General features: G+C 53.9%; 1 protein-coding gene across 3 annotated transcripts in view; it reads right to left on the bottom strand.

Moving 5' to 3' along the window:
• The window catches only part of Kiaa1671 (KIAA1671 ortholog), a 139,746-nt gene that overhangs the window by 53,809 nt on the left and 65,152 nt on the right, over nucleotides 1-20,785 (bottom strand). The gene's annotated exons all lie outside the window — the stretch shown is intronic.

The raw sequence follows: 20,785 nt of genomic DNA, 5'->3' as shown, positions 1-20,785 counted from the left end.
CTTTTTTTTTTTTAATATGCTCATTTAAAATATCATTTATCTTGTTCTGTTGTTTCCTGGCCTCACCAGCCTTACCCCAGCCCCTCCACACTGGATTAGCTAAATCAAGTTTTGAACTGCCACTAGTTTTGACCAGTCATGTGCCCCTGAACAAGTTAACTGAATCTCTCTGATTTCTTTCACAGAAGAAACCACCGAGCATATGCTTGTCATGGATGTGGCTGGTTGACTCTTCCTAGCCCTACTTCTAGAGGATGCACTTGGCCTTCTGCCCATGATCCCAGTTATGCCATCCCTAGAACACTGTCTGACTCAGAGCTGTACACAGGGGCTCACCCAATGGCCAGCCAGAGGAGAACTCAAAACCCAGGCTCCCTGTATGCAAGCAGTCTAAGCCAGCCACACTGGGGACAGGGCTCAGCAGATACCTCTGTGTCCTCACTTCTGTCCCTGCTCCAGTCTATGGCCCGGCCTCCTCCACGCTTCACCGGAGAGTTAGCCACCAGCATACAGATCCCTACCTGTTTCTGCATCCACACAGCAGGCCAATAGTGCTCTGCCACCATCATCACTGTCCCCTGAGAAGCAGCCGTGGCCCAAACACCAGAGCACCCTGTCCCGTACCACGTATCACGCCACCAGCGGGTAACGAACGGTACCACTGTAACACAACACCAAGCGATACTGCGGTGTTAAGTCATTACATCATCGTACACACCACCATGTTGCCTCACTGTCACACTCACAGATGACAGTGCAGGGCAAGGAGAAGTGGCATGACCAGCCCAGTGTCACACAGCTGTAAGTGGTGGGGCTGCCACACGGCACAGGGAACACAGCAGACCCCAGCATCCAGCCTCCCTTAGAGACAGAAGCAGAAGACAGTGGGGAGCCAGATGCCTGCTGCTCTCTCTGGCTTCCAGTGGCACCACGTGCTCCAGGAGCGGGGCTATAAAAAGCGTCACTCCTGAATCTGGGGCAGCACAGGCGTGCCCCAGAGGGCTGCTTCTGCAAATGCTATTCTCTCCAGGAAACTCTGGGGACACCGCAGGCATCCTGAAAGCAAACCTTCCTTGCACAAGGAATCTGCAGAACGGGGAGCTGTGCGGACCCAGAAGGGACTGAGGGTGCCAACCTCAGTGTGAGGTGGGACAGAGAGCCCACAGGTCTCAAGAAGGGACCTTTCATTGCCATTCATTCATTCAACAAACACTCCCTGAACAGTTAGTTATTCCACATACATTGAGCAGACATGGAGCAGCTCAACCCGTCTCTCTGCACCGCTCCTTCCCAAATCTGGCTCAAGCATACACCCTCAAGATTTCCTGGTTTAATGGAAGAAAATGCCAAAAGGAACAGCAGATGTGCCCGTGACCCAAGAGCCAGGGGCTGATGCAGAACTAGGGACAGAAATAGAGATGCGAAGCCCAACGAGAAGCACACCGCTGAGCGAAGAGGAAAGGCTACAGTGAGGGGAGGGAAATCCGGGAGGGGTTCAGACGGACGAATAGGAGTGCTTCCGGTACTGAATGGGAACTGGCCAGCAAGTGCAGCCATATTTCAGTCTTGACTCTGGGAGGCTCACACACTACGTCCATCCATCCCTTCCTAGAGTTAAAGCCGCCTTCTCTTCTCCCTCCTAGACTTGCTCTGTCTCACAGCCTGAGGCCATTTCCCACTCTACCCAGGTCTCCTTTATCTCTCCTCACCCAGGCTAAGGAACTGGACTATTAAGGTGTTGACAAGAAAGCTGTAAAGACTTTCTCAAGGGTGTTCACAGGCTGGGTGCTGCCTCTCACCACAGTTAACCCTCAGAGCAACAGCGCTGAGTAGGTGGGTGAGTCCTTCTTGGCCAAGCAGGGCAGTGAGGTAAGGAGAGAGCGCTCAGGTGAGTGGGACTTGGGGCGCAATTCCAGGCCCCTCTGGTTCTCACACCTTCACTGCCTTTCCCTTTCAGGGCAGAAGGCAGAGTCACACATCTTATTAGACCTTCCAAAGGGCCCTTCTGTCCCCAAGTCCTTTTCATGACTGTGGTCACTGGCTCCCTGTGAAGCCAGTCAGGGGCTGTCAATGGTCACACTGCCCACCCCATCCCCCAACCCTCCCTTACCCCTCCCCCCAGCCCAGCTAACAGCCCAGAGACGAATCCCCAGGTCCACCCAAGGAAGGTGCATGAAGCTGGGGAAGAACCCAGTTTCCTTCCCCTCGGACGGAGCTTTGTGTGGCCTAACCCATAACTCAGGGTCCTCCCAGGCCAGCTCACTTATGCTCAGTCCCTGTTCCCTCAGGAGAGGCTGTGAGGATGTGTGACTTGCTCGGGAGGATCCTTGCCAATATAAGCCAGCACCACATAAAACAGCAACGGAGGAGAGGGGAACCAGCCTTGGACCTCAACACTCAAGGAGTGGAGGCAAGAGGATCAGGACTTCAGAGTCAACCTTGGTTACATGGGGAGTTTGAGGCCAGCCTGGGCTAATGCGATGGGGCTAAGCAAACCCAGAGGGTTTGGCCTAACACATAGCAAGCCTTCCTGGAGGTGGGGGGTCCCAAGAGATCGTCACTAGTCTAGTCTCAGCTCATCATCTTGTTCAAACACCTCCCGAGACCCTAGACACCATCTCAGAGACAGGCCCATGGGCACAGCTGTCCTGGGTCCCACGGACAATGCACTGGATGAGTACTCCATGTGGCAGCTGCCTGTGGCCCGACTCTGATGACCTATGACTCCTCTCACCCACCATCTCCGCCTTGCTGTGGACACACCACACTGTCCATGCCCTTTCTCCTCCATATGTCTGTCATGCTGTTCCTCCTGCCTGGGGCATCCTTCTACCCCTTTCACTCCTGGTCCAAGATCAGCATGTGCTGTCTAGACACCCCTCCTCTGAGAAGCCTCCCTTAAACCATGACTCAGTTTACCGACTAGTTGCTGAGTTCAGTTGGGCTGCATCTGGCTCACCCAGCACCCTCACAGACCCTCCCCCATGCCAACCATGTAAACATGAACAACTGAGGACTGGGCCAACACACAGAGCCCCCAGCATCCCTAGGCCAGTTTCCATAGCAACAGGAAAAGAATTCTGTTAAGGGGGAACTGCAGCATCTTGGCCTCCACCTTCAAGTCCACCCAAGTTATTTATAACCAAGCTGAGCACGTGGCCACTTTCTCGTGTTGATTTATTCGCATTCTCTAGCCGTCATTTCGGAGGCACGCTGTTAATTAACTTGAGCGAGGGAGGGGATCACCCAGAAAGGAGAGCTTTCGAGAAACAAGCAGAGGCGTGCACCATCAGGCTCGGGTGGGAAGCAGCATTTCCCCTCTCTGGATTGCTGGGGTGTGGCCTTGCTGTGGGGAGGCTCCCTCACTGGGGAGCCCAGCACAGATGAGGGCTTCAAACGCAGCCCACCTGCCTGGTGCCCGGAGCCGCACCAATACCTGTCCTCCGTGAGCTGCACACCAGCCTTCTGTCCACCCACAACAGGATGTCTGGGTTTTAAGTCAGTGAAGAAGGACGCACAGGCAGGACTGGGGGAGACACCTGGCCCCTGGGGATGGCACTGATTTCTGAGCTGTGAGTTTGCCATATTTAGCTGAGCTGCCCCAGAGTAGCTCCCTAAGATCTTAGGGTCACAGTGAAGGAAATGGGGTTAGAAGAAGCTGGACAGATGGATACAGCCGGGTGACCCTAGGTGCAGAACCCACTGAATAGGAGCGCAGATGGCTGCAGCTGTGACAGCAGCTTGCTGCAGTAGGTGTGACCAGCCCCATTCTCACCAGCCTTCCTGGCAGATCTGCCTGTCTGCTTCGCTGTCACACAACACCTGAGGCCGGGAGGCTTGCAGGGAAAGGGAGATCACAGTCCACCATTCCAGAGCAGGACGCTGGCATTGCTGGTGGCTGGCGCTGGGACTGGGGTTCACGAAGGAACACTGTGCTCCCATGGGGGGTGGGGCATCTCTTCCCTGCCCCATACTTTTGTTTTCTGCCCAAGTTACAGGAAATCACAGCACAGCCCCAGGGGGCAGACAGAGGGTGCCCAGTGGAATCAGGAAATAGTGAGGAAACCACACCAGCTTTTTGTGGGTGTCTGCAGCCACAGGCTCCTCATGCTGCAATGCGAAGAGAAATGGCTGGACCCCAGGGCACACTCTCTTCTTCCCCTTTATCTGGTTACTGGATTTGTACAGACCTGGCTCTGCCTCAAGAGATCCTCAAACCGAGTGCCCTGCCTGGCTCACAGAGCTCCCACTGGCCCTCCGGTGGTAGCTCTTTGCTGCGTAGCCTGGGGTAAGTGGCCTGCCTTCTCTGTGTGCTTGTGCTTGGTAAAGAGAATAAAAATGACCTCTCACCTTATGTAAGGAAAACACTTGTGTGAACCACACAGATGAGAAAACAAGCAGGGAGTGGAGGCTGGAGGATGCCCATTTGGTGGCCAATCTGAGTATGAGACCTGGGCTCTGCCCACCCTTAGTAGCCACAGCTCAATTGACAAGGAGGTAATGGCCACTCTGGTGCCCAGCACCCAACCCTTTTATCCTGTCTCCCCTGGCCTTGCCGCTCTCCTCATAGCCAGCAGGAAAGCCCCGCCTCCTCATAGCTGCTGAGGATGTTCTCTTATGCCAGGTTTCTGTAGCGCTCCATTCCTCTGAGCCACCCTCTCCCCAACACACACACATACACACACACACACACCACACACACACACACGCTTCGCCACCCCAGGACATGCCTTCACCTGCTGCACCCTGCCTCTCTGAGGGCGTACTAGCAGGTGGGATGTGCAGTGTTTGTGAACTGAATGAAGCAATGAAGCCTGGGGTGAGAACAGAAGGGAGGGATCATCGGATCTGTTTGTCACACCGCACCCCTGCCAGCTCTGACTCCCACTGTCATCCAGGAGGCCACCCTGGCAGTCCCCCAGTATTCCCAAAGCACGCTTTCTGGCAATTGTTTTATGGGGGTTAAGCTGCCATAACCCTCTGGCTCTCAGGTCCTGGCCAGGGGCGCCTGAGCAGCCTGACGGGCAGGCATTGGGGGAAAAGCCTCCCTCCTGGCACAGCCCTCATGGTGCACCAAATCTTCCTATGATGGCTGGAACCTTGGCAGCCATTTGGGGGCTGTTCTGTTGTGAGGAAATAGGAAGCCTGAAAGAGCCCAGGTTGATCCACTGATGCGGGACTTAAGATTATCTCTGGAAAGTGCCAGATGGAGACTATTTTGGGCTTGTAAGTCACATGTAGTTTTCCACAGCCTTTTAAAGATGTAAAACTCATCCTTAGTTCACAGGCCATATCTGGCCAACACTGCCCTATGCACGTTCTCACCAGGTGATTTACTGAAGTGGCAGCATCCTCATGGTTTGGCTGAGAGTCACGAGGTCATTTAATGTTCAACCTCTGACAAAATGACAGCAGGAGGACTTTGACCTGATGAATTTGGGCATGGGAGGAAAACAGCCATCGATTTGCAGAGTTCTGATCAGGTCTGGGGAAGGCTTGGCTTGCAGTCAAGATGTGTGAATGGTGCCACTTACGACTGGATGCAGTGAACGGTGCCACTTACTCAGCCGCCCTGAGTTGTTCCCACCCCAGGACCTTTACATGCCCAAATCCTTCCCAGATTCCCACGGGTTCAAGTCCAGCTCTCTGCCTAAGAAGCCTTTCCAGCCGCATGGCCCTCCCCTCCACCCTGTTCTGCCGTCTTCACACACAGACCAGTGCAGGAACTGCTGTTTCCTCCTCATTCACACCATCTGCCTATGCCTCCAGAAGCCAAACTGGGGAGGGCATAGACTGGGTCACACTTGCCACTAAAGGTAGCGGGGCTGGCGAGATGGCTCAGAGAGTAAAGGTGTTTGCTGCCAAGCCTGATGACCTGAGTTTAATCCCTGGGACCCCAGAGTAGAACAAGAGAACTGACCCTAATTCCTACAGTTTCTCTCTTGACCTCCACATGCACACCACGGCACAGACACAGTAAGTGACCAAATTTAATTTAAAAATTACTTGAACAGACAGACAAATGAAGGGTGAGGGGCAGCACAGCACCACTGGATAGTGCTAGGGACAGGCAGGGACAATCTTCACTCAGCGACACTGAAGCCCCAGAGACTGGTGGCCAACGTCTCTTCTCAACCCCCTATTAGAAAAGGTATCTAAATGCCACATCCTGTGACCAAGACATGCCAGCTGAAGGCCTAAGGCTGAGAACATGGCTCACCATGTCCCAGTAGCCATGGCAACTGAAATCTTCAAGTACAATTTGTCTCCCTCTGACTTTACACACAGTAACACTGGAATGACATGTTCGGCCCTTTCCTGGCAACAGGCGCTCAGAAAAGACCTTGCTTGGCTACATGACCGCCCGGGGTGTCTTCACTGTGAAGAAAGCACCTGTCTGGAAGTGGTGATGGCTCAGGACCACCAGTGAGGACGCACAAGATAGGCCAGGACGCTGCTCCCCGCGTACTAAAATATCATTCCCTTCCAGGACTCCGGAAGCCCCTGAAAGCCCATTTTCCTGACAGGAAACGACCTGGAGACCAGAGAGAACCATGTCCCTCCCTGATAGGAAGTGACCTGGAGATCACAGAGAACCCAGGTTCCTGATAAGAAATGACCTGGAGACCACAGAGAACCCAGGTTCCTGATAGGAAATGACCTGGAGACCACAGAGAGTCAGGTTCCTGACAGGAAACGACCTGGAGACCACAGAGAACTATGTCCCTCTCTGATAGGAAATGACCTGGAGACCAAAGAGAATCAGGTTCCTGACAGGAAATGACCTGGAGACCACAGAGAACCCAGGTTCCTGACAGGAAGTGACCTGGAGACCACAGAGACTTGCACAGCCTCCAGGCCCCCTAACTCTTCTCCACACAGCTCATCCCCAGCCCAAGGCAATGGGAACACTATGGAAGCAGGTGCCATGATGTACTGTTTAGGGACCGGTGTCAAGGGAAAAATCTAACTATGTCCCTCAACAATGAGCTGACTGTGAGTATAAGTTAAAACAAATCCTTTCTCCCCCAAGCTGCTTCTGACCAAGGCATTTTATCCCAGCCATACGAGAGAAAAAAAGAAGGAAGGAAAAACAGGATACCCAATATCAGTGGCCAAGAGTCTTCTGACAAGAGGGACCAGCAGGTGATCATGAACATGTGTCTGTCACCTTTCACCTTTCCTGGGGGTGGGAGTGAGGAGGCATCCAGGGACCCCATCTTGGAGCTTGGTACCCACAAGCCCCTCAGAAAATGCTTCAGGGAATCATGAACAACAAGATGGCCATGGAGATGATGTGTGTGGGTTTGTATGTGTATAGTGACATTTTATTTGTGTTTTAATAAATGACGCTTGCCTGAAGATCAGAGTGCAAAGCTAGCCACACTAGCCAGTTATACAAGCCAGGTAGTGGTGGCACACACCTTTAATCCCAGCAGCCACACTAAGGCCCGGCATTGGTGGTGCACGTCTCTAATCCCAGCACTAGAGAGAAATATAAGCCAGGATAAGACAGGAACTCGCTCTTTTTTAGCCTGAAGATTTCATGGAGGGGAGAGAGGTTAGAGCTCTCTAGTAGCTGGACTGCTTTGTTTTTCTGATCTTCAGTTTGAACCCCAATATCTGTCTCTGGGTTTTTATTATTTGTGCCTCATTGTGTGGATATGTGTATGGTGTGTGTATGTGTGTATATGTGTATGGTGTGTGTATATGTGTATGTGTGTATGGTGTGTGTGGATGTGTGTGGTATGTGTGTGGTATGTATGTGTATGGTGTGTGTATATGTGTATGTGTGTATGGTGTGTGTGGATGTGTGTGGTATGTGTGTATGGTGTGTGTATATGTGTCTGTGTGTATGGTGTGTGTGTGTAAGTGTGTGCATGGTGTGAGTTGACAGGTGTCCTCTGCTATTGCTCTCTACCTTCTCTTCTGAGGCCAGGTATCTCACTGATTGGCTAGACTGACAGTCAGCAAGCCTCAGGGTCCACCACCCTGGCCAGGCCTGTGCTGGGCTGCAGATATGTGCAGCCGCACCTCGGTTCTATTTCGATGCCATCCCACAGCACCCATCTTTTCTCTCAGACGGTCTCACTATGAGGCCCAGGCTGACTTCAAGCTCATGATTCTCTTGCTGAAGATTCTCAGTGCGATGGCAGAGGTAACCACGGGCCTGGCCTCCTTCCTCAGACTGGAGCTTCTTACCAGGGGACAAGACACGGAGAGCAGTGACTGTCACCAGCCATCACACTCAGGACCACATCTACTGAGTCAGGAACCTGAACCCTGGCTGACACGGCACGCAGCATGACATTTCTCTCGGTAGCCAGGTCCTTGGCTTCCTGGCTCACAGGCCTCAAGTGGTGGAGGCACACTGCCTCGCTCTCTAAAGGTGCTCTTGGCATATGGGGCCAGCATCCACAAGAACCCCATCTCACACTCTGCACCTGGAGTCCCAGCCTGCACCCTGCCCCTCATACTGCACTGGGGGAAGTGGGCCTCTAATTATGAACAGCAAGATGGCTGCGAGGTTTGCTGAAGCTGCCTCCGGGGTGTGGTGCCTCAGAAGGAGGGGTCTGACAAAGCCAGACATGTAGCCAGTGTTGGGGAACAGGATCCCCACCCTGAAGAGATAGAACCTCTTTTATGCCCTTTTATGGTGGGAAAGCGGACTCGGGTCAGCGAATATGCTCTGAGTACAGACTTGGAGCCTGGCTCTGAGGAAGCCCGGGTTGGGCCTCAGGGTCAACAGGCCTCGGCACTGAGACACAGCGGCTTGATGGCTGATGTGGGCTGGCACAGGCTCCTCTAAATTTAGAGGCTGGGAAGAGGGTCCTGGGGGTGCTGCTCCATAGCAGGGCGGTGCTGGGGTCTGGCAGGGTGCCACAGCCGCTGCTCCCAGCAGCTTGTACAGTTTCCTGTCCACCTGTGTGGACCTGAACAACAGGAAAGGAGGCAGAGGGGACCCACCCCACCCCACCCAACCCCACCCGGCTTTCTTCTCCATCCACTCTGCAGGCACAGAGACTCTCAGAGGGGCCGGGACGTGTGAGCTAAGCCCTGCTGAATGCCTGACACTGTGTGAGAACTCAGGAACAAAACAAAGAGCAGGATTTGGGCCAGTTTCAGAAATGCATTCATCTCACTCAGTTGCTTCCTCGGCTCAATGGGCATTTATTTAGCACCTCTGTGTACCAAGCCCAGCTCCCTCACAGTAAAGAAGTCAACAAGATACATCCCTACCCTCAAAAATCTCACTTTGACATTGGCTCAGTATTAACAAGCACCTACTGTATGCAGGCCCTCATGCCAGGAACAGAGGGAAAAGAACAAGTAGCCCTAATCACTTTCTCTGTCCAGTTGTTCATTCTTCCATCCAGTTCTATAAGCAGTTAGTAAGCTCTTTCTGTATACTCCGCCCTCCACCAAGCACCACAGACAGAGCTGTGGTACAGCCGGTACTGATGGAGAGATGATCTGATCCTTCACAAATTTCTGGTGGACACCTGGATGTCAGATGTGTGACGACGCAGGGCTGGGGCATAGTCACCACCTCAGCTGCAACCTTCCATGAGTCAAGAGCAATCAACACTTACACAGCCTACTGTGTGCACAGGAAAGAAGGCCTATTGTGACCAGCTCCTTCTCTGACAGGCTCATTCCACCAAAGTATACGCTGGGTACCTACTGTGTGCCAGGCCCTGAGGAGTCAGTGAATGAGTTCCATACCATGGGGCTGGATGCTCGCCCATGGGTTGGATCCCATATGACATGTGCTCACTCACAAGACGAATGCTCACCCACGGGGCCGGATGCTTACCCACAGGGCTGGATGCTCACCTGGTCCCTCTGTCAGGACAGCAAGGACCTCTTAGTTGTTTAAAGCCGTGCTACACAGGTGGTTAAGAAGTAGATCACACACACCCTTCCCAGACCACGGCAGGGCACAAAGGGCCCATGAGGAGCCACTTGGTACCCCGGATCACATCTGGAGATGGAGATGAGAGAATCAGGGACAGCCAAGCTCAGGGGAGGATGGGAAGAAATGTCCACATCTCCAACAATGCGGAGGTGCACAGCAGCAGACAGTAGCTAGGCTGGTCCCTCAGCATCTCCACCCTCCTGGGCTGAGAGGAGGGCAGCAGCATAGTAGGCTTCATACCCATTACCCAAGGGGCTGAGGAAGTGGGTCTGTGTTCCCTCCCCTGTGACCACTGGGAACCACAGAGACCAGCAGAAGGGATGCCCTGGGCCCTCTGTGGCTGTGTCCTCATAAAAAAAAAAAAGAAAAAAAAAAAAAAAAAAAAAAAAAACCACAATACGGCCATTACACCAGCTCTCACAGCCAAGCCGCCCCCCCCATGTGCACAAACGCCCAGGTCGTGAATGATAAAATTTTCAGAAGAAACGTAGCTCTCAATCGCCGGAGCACCTAGCCAGGGACAACTGCACCTACTGTGTCCTGCTTCACTTCCTTCCCTCGGATCCCACGAGTGTGACAATGATTAGTTAGAGCTACATCTTAGAGGGGCTTGTCAGGACAAAATTTCAGTACAGACAGCTCCTACAAGTCCCTGGGTCCTGCAGATCCAAGGAGGGTCCAAGAGTGGAAGGCAGCAGGGCTCCCACACTATAAACTTCTGTGTATGTAGGAACCCTGGCATCACTGACCTCCCAACCTCTCCAGGTGCTCTGACCGCAAGTTTGCCCAGTTGGCTGATGGGTCACAGGATGACCTAGGTTCACATGACATTGTACCTGCTCTGCTCCAGGGGCCTTAGGTCACCTGTCCTAAAGGACAAAAGCCACTTTCACTGGACCTAGGCTCACGCAAGCCTAGGCAGGCGGCAGGACAGGGAGGGCGGACCCAGCAGGCCCCTCTGGGAAGATGGCCAGACTGCCCAACAGCCCCTGGGCCTCGCAAGCCAGGGCAGCACTGAGGGCTGGCCCTCTTTCCCTCATCTGGGTCCCTCCCAGTCTATGCCTTCCACAGGGTGAGAACAGGGAGAAGTCTTGAGGAAATGTTGATGAATTTAACAGAATACAAAGGCTTAACTAGACACCTTCAGCTTAGCCCAGAGCAGGCTCCAAGGCTGGGCAGCCTGGGTCAGACCTCCCTCCTCTGCTGATTGCTGCGTGTTCTTCTGGAGGTGACTTAACCTCTCTGGGCAGAGGATAGCAGTATCTCCCTCTAGGACTGCTCAGGGGACAAAATAAAATCCTGTGCTGATGCCCTGGTCACAGCGCTCATAAAGACCACGGATTGAATTTTGGAAAAGTCTTAAAGTCTGTGGTTCAAAGGGAGGCCACTAGGGTGACTACCCCAATCCAAGTGGTATCTCAGAGACTGGGGGTGGGTGCTCATGTAGTTCAGGGCCTTCAGTGGCACCCATCTTCCCGCCTCCACTTCCCAAGCACTGGGTCACGTGCTCAGGCCACTGCACCTGGTGAGAGGGTCTGCCTGAGCTGCACAAAGCGGGGACTCAGGTGTCACAGAAGCTCACAGGGAAGGCTCTGCGAGGCCACAGTGAGACGAGGCCTCTGTGAGCCAGGGACAAAAGCTTCCCAGCACCTTGATCTTCAATTTGGTCCCAGAACCGCCATGGGGCGGAGTCTTCCGGTACTCAGAACCTCGCGGGGCAGGCAGGGCCTAGCCTAAGCCAGGCTTCTCCATGCTTGCTCACCTGGGACTCTGACAGGCTACAGTCCAGCAACTCTTCCAGTCATTAGAGAATGAGGATTGCTTCCCGGAGGTGACGTCTCACCAGAGCACACAAGGACGGCAGCGCCTTGTGTTAACAAAGCCACTTCAATACACAGCAGCTGCCTCCCACAAGGAGACAACATTGGCAGAAAGCATCAGGTCTTCCTGCAGGGCATTTCTTCTGTTTCTGCTTAAAGTTTCTTTTCTGCATTTATCTATCTGCGCACATGTGGAGGTCAGAGGTCAAACTCAGTCTCTTCTCCCACCACGTGCATTCCAGGGACAGAACTCGGGTCTGGCAGCAAGCACCTTTACCCGACGGAGTCATCGAGCATGTCCTTATTCTGTCTGGACTGCCACGTATTGTGTGTAGTTATGGAGTCCGGTGTGACGTGTTGGCATGAGTACACAACACAACACACTAGTGTCCACTCAGGCAATGGGTGTCCCCAGCTATCTGGAAATGCACAGACCGCCGCTGTCACCATGATCCTGCTATACTGCCTGTTGGAAGCAATTCCGCCCCCAGTTGCACCCCTGGACCCTGCGCGTTCTCCATCTCCCCCAGCTCTAGAAGCCTCCATCTGCCTCTGCAAGAGAACTCACTGAGCAGAAACAACTCAAATCAAACTTCTGACACCTTCACATCTGCCCCAAGAAAGACAAATGTTTACTCTGACGTATTTAAATTGTAGTCTCCAGGCACCAATCACAAGGACGGACACAGAGACTCCCTCCATATCCCCTTAGGAACTGTTTTGTCCCCATGCCCTATGGTCCCGCCCCCCCCATTACTCTCCCTTCCTTTCCAGGCCTGGAAACTCAGCATAGGCCCAGCCTAGAGAAGACACTCGGTACTTGCACAGTTAGCCAGCTGCTGGGCCAGTGAACGGTGGACAGATGGCCTCTCAGAAAAGGAGATGCTGGGCCAGGGAAGGCAGAGACTGGACTGGTACAGAGACAGGGCAGGACCCTAGCATCCTTGCTGGGGCAGGGGCATGCTCCTCCTGGCTAAGATCCTTCCTGCTTCTGGATATGACAATCATTGGTCCTCTCAGCTCGGGACCCCTATGGCAGCTAGCTCCAGGTGTCCCCTTTGCTCCTCAGGGGCAAACACGGGGTAGAATGGCCACCACCGGCTGCAACAAGCCTCCCCTGCTGCTGTCGGAAGCCAGCTTTGCTGTTCCAGCACCCCAGCATTTGCAAAGTCCCTCCAGCTCTTATACCCCACACCTCAAAGTCAGCTCCTGGGATTCACAGGGACATGTCACAGACACCAGTGCTCCCCAAGAGTCCCCATGTCCCTGATACAAAAGTTCTGCTTGTACAACACATCCATTGCGGCCCTTCGATGGCCAGCCTCTAGCGACTATGATCAACTGTCACTCAGTATTGCTGGAATCTAACAGCAAGCAGAGGGGTCCATGCATGCTCAGAATAGGTGCAGCTTTTTGTTTGAGGCCAGTCTAAGATGGCCCGTGTTGGCCTGGAGCTTACCACATAGCCACAGATGACCTGGAACTTTCTGATCCTTCTGCCTCCATCACCCCCATCACACCTGGTTTATGCAGTGGGATTGGAACCCTAGGCCTCCTACATGCTAAACAAACACTCCACCTGAGCCACATTCCCAGCCTCAAAGGCAACTTCTCACCTGTCCTGACACTAGGAAGACTCAGTTTGAACGCCAACCGCTGATGTTGCCTGAGGACACTCCTGCATTGCTCCTCATCTGTAGAGCAGGACTATGGGGCGGGGCGTTCAAGTGTGATCCACTGAGAGCCTACCATAGCCTGTGAAAAGCTCAGCCAAGGCTTGCTTACAGGCAGCAGCTTGTCAGGCCCAGGGCGCCCTCTACTGACCAACCTGGGAATCGCTCAGCCAAAGGAGCAGCGGGTAGAGACTCCAGCCAAGTGGATTTAAACATGAAGCCTAGGGGATGGAGAGACAGCAGCGGCTCTGGTTTCTTGAGCACCTACTGTGTGCCAGCTCTTCCCTCTGCTGATCTCTATGGTGAGAGGAAATTTCTCATCTGCAGGCTGAAAGACACAGAGCCACTTGGCAGGACTGCGAGCAGGAGGGAGACATGAACTTGAACCCGGGACACTGTGCCCACAACTCCCCTCCCTGTTTACTGGAGCCCTGGAATTTCCTGTGTGCACAGGAAGAGGCTTTGAGGAGAATTCAGTCCAGTCCTTCAGACTCAGAGAGGGCAAGCAATTGCTAAGGGTCACACAGCAACTGTATCCTTCTCCAGCTTCCCAGAAGTATTCTGTCCACATAAGCAACTTGGAGGACCATAAGACTGACATGTTGGGGCCGTGACTGGGAGACTTCACGTGAGAGCAGAGCTCTCGTGGCACATTAGCACAAAGCCTCCAATGTCGTGGTGAACCACAGTGTCCCTCTGAGGGCCAGGAGGTGGCTCTTCAGGCTTGGGGGCCACCAGCATCCCAGGGTCCGTTTCCATCTTTCTATAAAGCAAGGACTCTGTGACATGCTGAGGACAACAGGCAGGAGAGGGGTCACATCACGGTTGAGGCAAAGTCTGGGACGTGGGCTAGGGGTACAGCTGGGGATACACTGGGGGCCGGAGCCCTGGGAGAGCTGAATCCCAGCATGTCAATCATTCGAGCAAAATGGATGAGGGACTGCCATGGAGATCCAGGAGGGATTCAACACAGACTACAGCAGCTGGCAGATCTGACCTCATTAAAGAATTCTGGGTACCTCTTCCTAGAACTGCACACAGTGGGAAGGACGTGAGGGGTGGAGAGCCTCAGAACAGGGCCCATGGCTTTTACTTAAAGCCTGGTCAAACACAGGCCGCTCCTCGTGCCTCCCCCCTGCATGGCATCCAGAGATTCCTGGAAGCCCAAACTGGACTGACCGTCCAGTTCAAAGTGTTCTCCCCTGAGGCTCCGGTGACCTCGACCTCATTCCCCCGGATCTCTTCTGCTGACTCTCTCCCCTCACTCACTCTGCCTTAGTCTTTCTTTTTAAACAGGTCTGATCTCAGGCCCTTTGTGCGGCTTCCTTTCCTCCCAGCCTGGCCCTGTCTTCTTCTTCCCCTCATACCCTCTCAGGAGGTCTCCCCAGCGGAGCCCCGTCAGTCCTTGCTGTGTTTCCCGCCTTCTGCCTTCCTTTCCACAGCACACCCCAGCTCCTGACACACTACCTCGAGTTCTGTGTCTCAGTCACTGTGTGCTGGCTCAACTACCCACTGGCTGAGGTGGGCCGTCTCACTCACTGACGGAGCCCACACACACAGTACAGGGTGATCTCCAGGAATGACAACAGCACCGTCACTGCCTTGTGCCAGCATGGACTGCTAACGTTTCCCCAGCACTGACTAGGTAGAAGGCCTTGTTTGTGCCACCTCGCCAGCTCCTTAGGGTGCTCGGAGAGGAAATTGCTACGTTATTCCCATCAACAGATGGCGAAACTGGGTTTCCAAACTACAGAGGTCGCGAAGGCCCTGTGCTCCAGAAGGAAGAGAACCCGCCAGGAGCAGAAACCCAAGACCCAGCCGCAAACCCCTAGCAGGCTCCCACAGCTCTAGTCCGCCTGTAACTCCAGGGACTCATGTCCCGTGGCCTAAACGTCACCTCAAGTCTACGGCTGGAAACAGACAACTCTTCCATTTCAGCCACAGACATCAGTGAGCAAAACCAAACTAGGGCCCAGACCACAACCAGAGCCACAGCAGAAGCAGCAACAGCTTCCGCAGTGGGCAGCAAGAGCCAAGCAGCCCTTGTCCACCTACAGCTCAAGCTCACGGCCAGCAGCCAGCAGCCTCGGACAGCGTCCACTGTGTGCCATGAGTCACGCTGGAGGTGACCTGCCGCAGACCTTCCCGCTTGGTGGAAGCGCACAGCCACCAAACAGTCATCTTTACACCTCCCCCACTCAAATCCCAGCTACTGGACCTCCCACGGCCTCAGTTTCCCCACTTGCAATAATACTAACAATATGGACACCTTTAGGGTTGCTGTGAGCACTGAGGCACATGTGGAGGCCCTGGGGCAGGACGGTTTTGCACACCCTTTCATGGCTGTTATTACCGATGTCACCAGGGAGAACCCATAGGCCGCAGAGGGAATAGCTAAGCAAACACTCTGCAAGAGTGCATGGGAGGCGGACAGCCAAGCCAGCCGTATTTAGACATTTTTTCCATCAAAAACAAGCTCTGCTGGTGGAGTGGAATGTGATGGAGGAAGCATAGCCACCACAGTGGGAACTAGGCAGCTGGGCTCCAGTCCCCTACAGACAGCGAGCCCCTGGGCAGCTCGGCTCCAGTCCCCCACAGACAGCGAGCCCCCAGGCAGCTCGGCTCCAGTCCCCCACAGACAGCAAGCCCCCAGGGAGCTGGGCTCCAGTCCCCCACAGACAGCGAGCCCCCAGGGAGCTGGGCTCCAGTCCCCCACAGACAGAGATCCCCTGGGGCTACACACAGCCCGGTGCCACTGGCTGTCGCGGTCTCCCTGCCTTATGCTGTGTTCCTACTGTCGGGGCTCCCACCCTGCAGCAACCTGCAGCTTCCTGACTCTAAGAAAGCTGAGAGTCACTAAGGGCCATCCCCCGGCCTCAGCACAGGGGTAGGAGATGAGGATGATCTCGTTCTTCCAAAGCACACCTGGACACACCTGATCCCTAAATAAAGCCAACCCCTTATCCCGACCAGCCCTACATTTGCTGACTCAAGTTGTGTGACCCGTCTAAGTCACCCTGTGTGCAGCAAGCACTGGAGCACACTGCAGGCAGGACTTCTTCCTCCCAAAGCCCTGTGTGGGCTTTGCCAGTGGATGGCAGGCAAGTCACCTCAACCCTGGTGGCCTCCGTGTTCCCATTCAGATCCAGCAGTTAAAACTGGACAAGGGGTACCTGGCTTCACTATCTCTGACATGCCCCAGCTGGTGGGGGGCGGGAGGAGCTTGAATAAGACACCAAACCTCACTGGCCTCTGTTTCCCCACTGAGAAATGAAGGGAGTGCTGAGATCTACTCAGAGGGTTAGCGTGACTAAGGGATGAGCTGCCCACAAGACCCACATGGTTCATGCCAGGCAGCTTTGTAAGGGCTCAATAAAATGGCAATGGTGCAGCTTCCAGCTGGATGCCCAGTGGCAGGCCCATGGGCCCTAGGAGGGTCTGTCTGCTTTGCTTATCTCATCAACAAGATTAAGTGACTCCAAACAGCCCCAGCAGAGGAAGCCACCAGCTCGGGTTACTAATGACACATAACAGAAACTCAATCTCCTCCCACTTCCCAGATGATGCAGGGCAGGCCCAGAAGTGGGGGTGGGGGCTCACCCGCCCCCAGAGTTGTGTGCAAGACCAGGCTGTAGACAGGAAGCTACCGACAGCCCGACAGCCCACAAGTGGCCCCTTTGCAGAGGCCTGCTGCAGCCACCCTTGCTTGACCCAGGCCTAAGAAGGACTGAGTAACACTGAGAATAACTCAGGAGTGAGACCCAGGCTGAGGCTAGCGGGCACCGGGCACATCTGAGAACAAAGTACTGCCCAAGCAGGAGGGGATGGCCAATTAATCAAGGCCAGTGGCAGGAAGGAGCACAGCCACTGGATACTATGCTTACGGGCTGGGACGTTTGCAGAACCGAGGACGGACATGGGCCTCATGGATGCTGGGCAGGAGTGCTTCCCTGAGCTAAACCCCAACTCTCTTCCTATCCTTTCTTATTTCTGAGATAGAAACCAAGATTCCAATTCTGGCCTTGAACTCACTGTGTGGCCCCAGCGGGCCTTGAACTTTTGATTCTCCTGCCTCAGCCTCCTGAGAGGCAGGGATGACAGGCCCATGCTCCAGATCAACCTGAGAAGCATTTTAAAGACATGAGCAGCTGCCATGACCCCTACCCCATGTCAGTGAGCACACACAAGTGTGAGGAACCAAGACTGACCTGGTTGGTGGGCAATCGTGAGGCCCTGTGGGATCCAACATAAGATAGTACAGACTGGGTTCTGAGATGGATCCTACTAGAGAAAGACAGAGGTCATGGGGAAACAGACCCTTTGAATGGAGCAGCCCTCCCCACTGTCCTCCCCTCAGCTGCCCATTTATCCTCCTCATGATCCTCCCCTCAGCTGCCCATCAGTCCTCCCCCTCAGCTACCCATTCATCCTCCCCTGTGGTGCTCCCCCGCAGCTGCCCATCTGCCCTCCCCAATGGTCCTCCCATCAGCTGCCTATCAGTCCTCCCCCTCAGCTGCCCATCAGTCCTCCCCGTGGTCCTCCCTTCAGCTGCCCATCTGTCCTCTCCCATAGTGCCCATTCATCCTCCCCTGTGGTCCTTCCCTCAGCTGTCCATCAGTCTTCTCCGTGGTCCTCCCCTCAGCTGCCTATCTGTCCTCCCCATGGTCCTCCCTTCAGCTGCCCATATGTCTTCCCCATGGTCCTCCCCATCTCCCTGGATTTGTTGGCCACAACTGCTCTTGGCGGTGCTAAGGGAGCTGTGGAGGCCACCCCACCTCCTTTGGCATCAGAAAGCACCCTTTGCCTCTATCCACGACATACCAGCAGCACCAGTTCCCACCCCCAGTTAAGACAACCAAAAATATCTCCAAACAGACTATCAAGCATCCCCAAGAGGGCAAGATTGGCCTCTCAGAGTTCAGAATTCAGTCTGGGGTTTACCGGCAATGACTTCACGCAGATTCCCTGCTTTCTGTCTCTCGTTGCTAGAGAGAGTTGTGCCACGTAGCTCAGGCAGGTCTCTAAGTTGTTATGTACCCAAGAATAACCTTGAAGTCCTAATCCTCCTGTCTTACCTTCTGAGTGCTGAGATCACTGGGGTATGTCACCACGCTTGGTTTGAGTAGTGCTGGGGATGGAACCCAGGGCTACCTTCATGCTAGACAAGCCAGCTGAACTGTCTTCCAAGACCTCATTCCTACTTGATTTATTTTATGTGTATTAGTGGTTTGCCTGCATGTGTGTCTGTGCACCGTCACCCACAGGAAGCAAGGGAGTACAGCCTCACCATGCCACACCTAGAAAAGACCTAAACTGTGCCCAAGGAGGCCAGAAGAGGGTGCTGGATCCTCTAGAACTGGACTTACATATAGTAGTGAGTGGCCATGCGGACCTTCTGTGAGAGCAGCCAGCGTTCTGAAACACTGAGCCAGCCCTGCAGTCTCTAACTTCTGGTTCTCTGTGGGCTTCCAGGGACTCAGAAGAAGGGCACCCTGGAGCTTCCTCTGATGTCTCCTTTGTGAACACAGACATGCTCCAGAACACAGACATGCTCCAGAACAACACGGAGAACAGAGCAGAGCAGCAATCCCCGCTCTGGGCATGCACATGACATCCACGCTCCAGACGGATCCATGACAGGCCAGATGAGACAGGGATGCAATCCAAGCAGACACAGCAAGGATAGCAGGCTGCACTGTACACACATGCACACTTGCACAACAGAATACTACACGCCCTTCGGCACTTAGGACATTGTGGTTGAATGCGGCTGACACTGGACTAGACTACATATTGCATGACCTCACTAACAGGTGCAATCTAAAAAAGAAAAAAAACAGTCAAATACAGAGGCAGGAGAGGGGAGGGTGGTGACCAGGAGACTGAATTAGGATATAGAAATGGGGAGATGTCAAAGGGCCCAGGCTGACAACAGCCATGTGGAGCCCTGATGGAAGGCAGGAGGAGCACCCCACACCACTTAGCTCCCCCATGCAGTCTAGATTGACAGCCACTTTGAACCCAACAGTAGCTTCCTAAAAAACAGAAGCCCCAGTAGTCACTGAGTGACCTGGGGGAATCGTGATGAGGAAGTTGAAGGTGGTGTGTGTCCCCGCTCTGCAGATGAGGAAGCCACAGCCACAGCTGTAGCAGCCTGTGGGTCTCACATTCCCATACTTCCCACAGAGGCCACAGTGAGAGTGTCCAGCCCTCTGCAGGCAGAGGCCTGATCCTAAGCCATGGTCTCAGACACCTGGGCCATGCCCGAGTCTAGTAACTTGGCAGAACAAAGACACCGTAGGGTGATTTCCATGGCCAGGAGCTAGCAGTAAGGCCCTGTCACCCACAGGAAGCAAGTGAGTACAGCCTCACCATGCCACACCTAGAAAAGACCTAAACTGCCTTGTCCCACCCCCTTCTGGTTCAGGAGAGAAGCAGAGGTCACAATGTGCACAGCCTAGTGAGGGGCTGAGACTGTCTGTCTGTCTGTCTCGCACAGGCCAGACTGAGTGAATGCCTGCCCCTGCTGGGGAACTTGCCATGCACTCTCGAACATCCGTGTCTACCGACCCTGGTCTTAATACGCACTGTTCCTTCCGCCCAGAACACACCCTCCCGACTCATTCTCAGATCCTCCAGGGCTCAGCTTTCTTGCGGACTCTGTTGGACCCCACATCTCAAAAGACCGTTGTCTGTCACAGTACCACGCTCCACCCCACGCCAACACAGTCCAGACGTCCCCAAAGTCAGGGCCCTGTGCATGTGTGCTGCCAGGTGTCTTGAATGAACAAATGACCACGCTATCTGCCGATGAGCCTGGCACCTGCTCCCACATTCCTGGGAAGTGGGTACTGTCTCTTAGTCACATTAATGTCCTGGCACCAAGACACAGCCAAAAACCAGGAAGCTGTCAGGACCCCATGAACTGCAGACTTCAAAATATACTAAGTAGGACATCGTGGTGCATGCCTGTAACCCCAGTATTTGGGGGCTGAGGCAGGAAGACAGCTGAGAGTTCCAGGCCAACCTGGGCTACAGAATGAAACTCTGTCTAAAAAACAACCAAACAAAAAACACAGATGCCAACAGTCCCCCTCTCTCTTTAGGCTCTTTGGGGTTATTCTGAACTTTCTAACACATCTACATCCTACTTTTGTAATAAAAAAAATAATGAAAATAAACCAATAAGTGGTGCTTTTGTTTATTAAGAGAGAGCTTGTTTCCCAGTGATCCCGGGCACCCGGGACTGGGAAGGTCTCCTGTTCTCTGGATGCTCCCTGGGCTTTAGAAGACGACGATGCTGGCTCTGAGGTCCAGGCGGACAAGGCTTCCTGGAGCTGTGTTTTAGAAGCTCGGGAAAATTCTGTGTGGCA

Source organism: Chionomys nivalis, chromosome 3, assembly GCF_950005125.1.
Source record: "Chionomys nivalis chromosome 3, mChiNiv1.1, whole genome shotgun sequence".
NCBI lineage: Eukaryota > Metazoa > Chordata > Mammalia > Rodentia > Cricetidae > Chionomys > Chionomys nivalis.
This window is presented reverse-complemented; position numbering and strand designations above follow the sequence as displayed.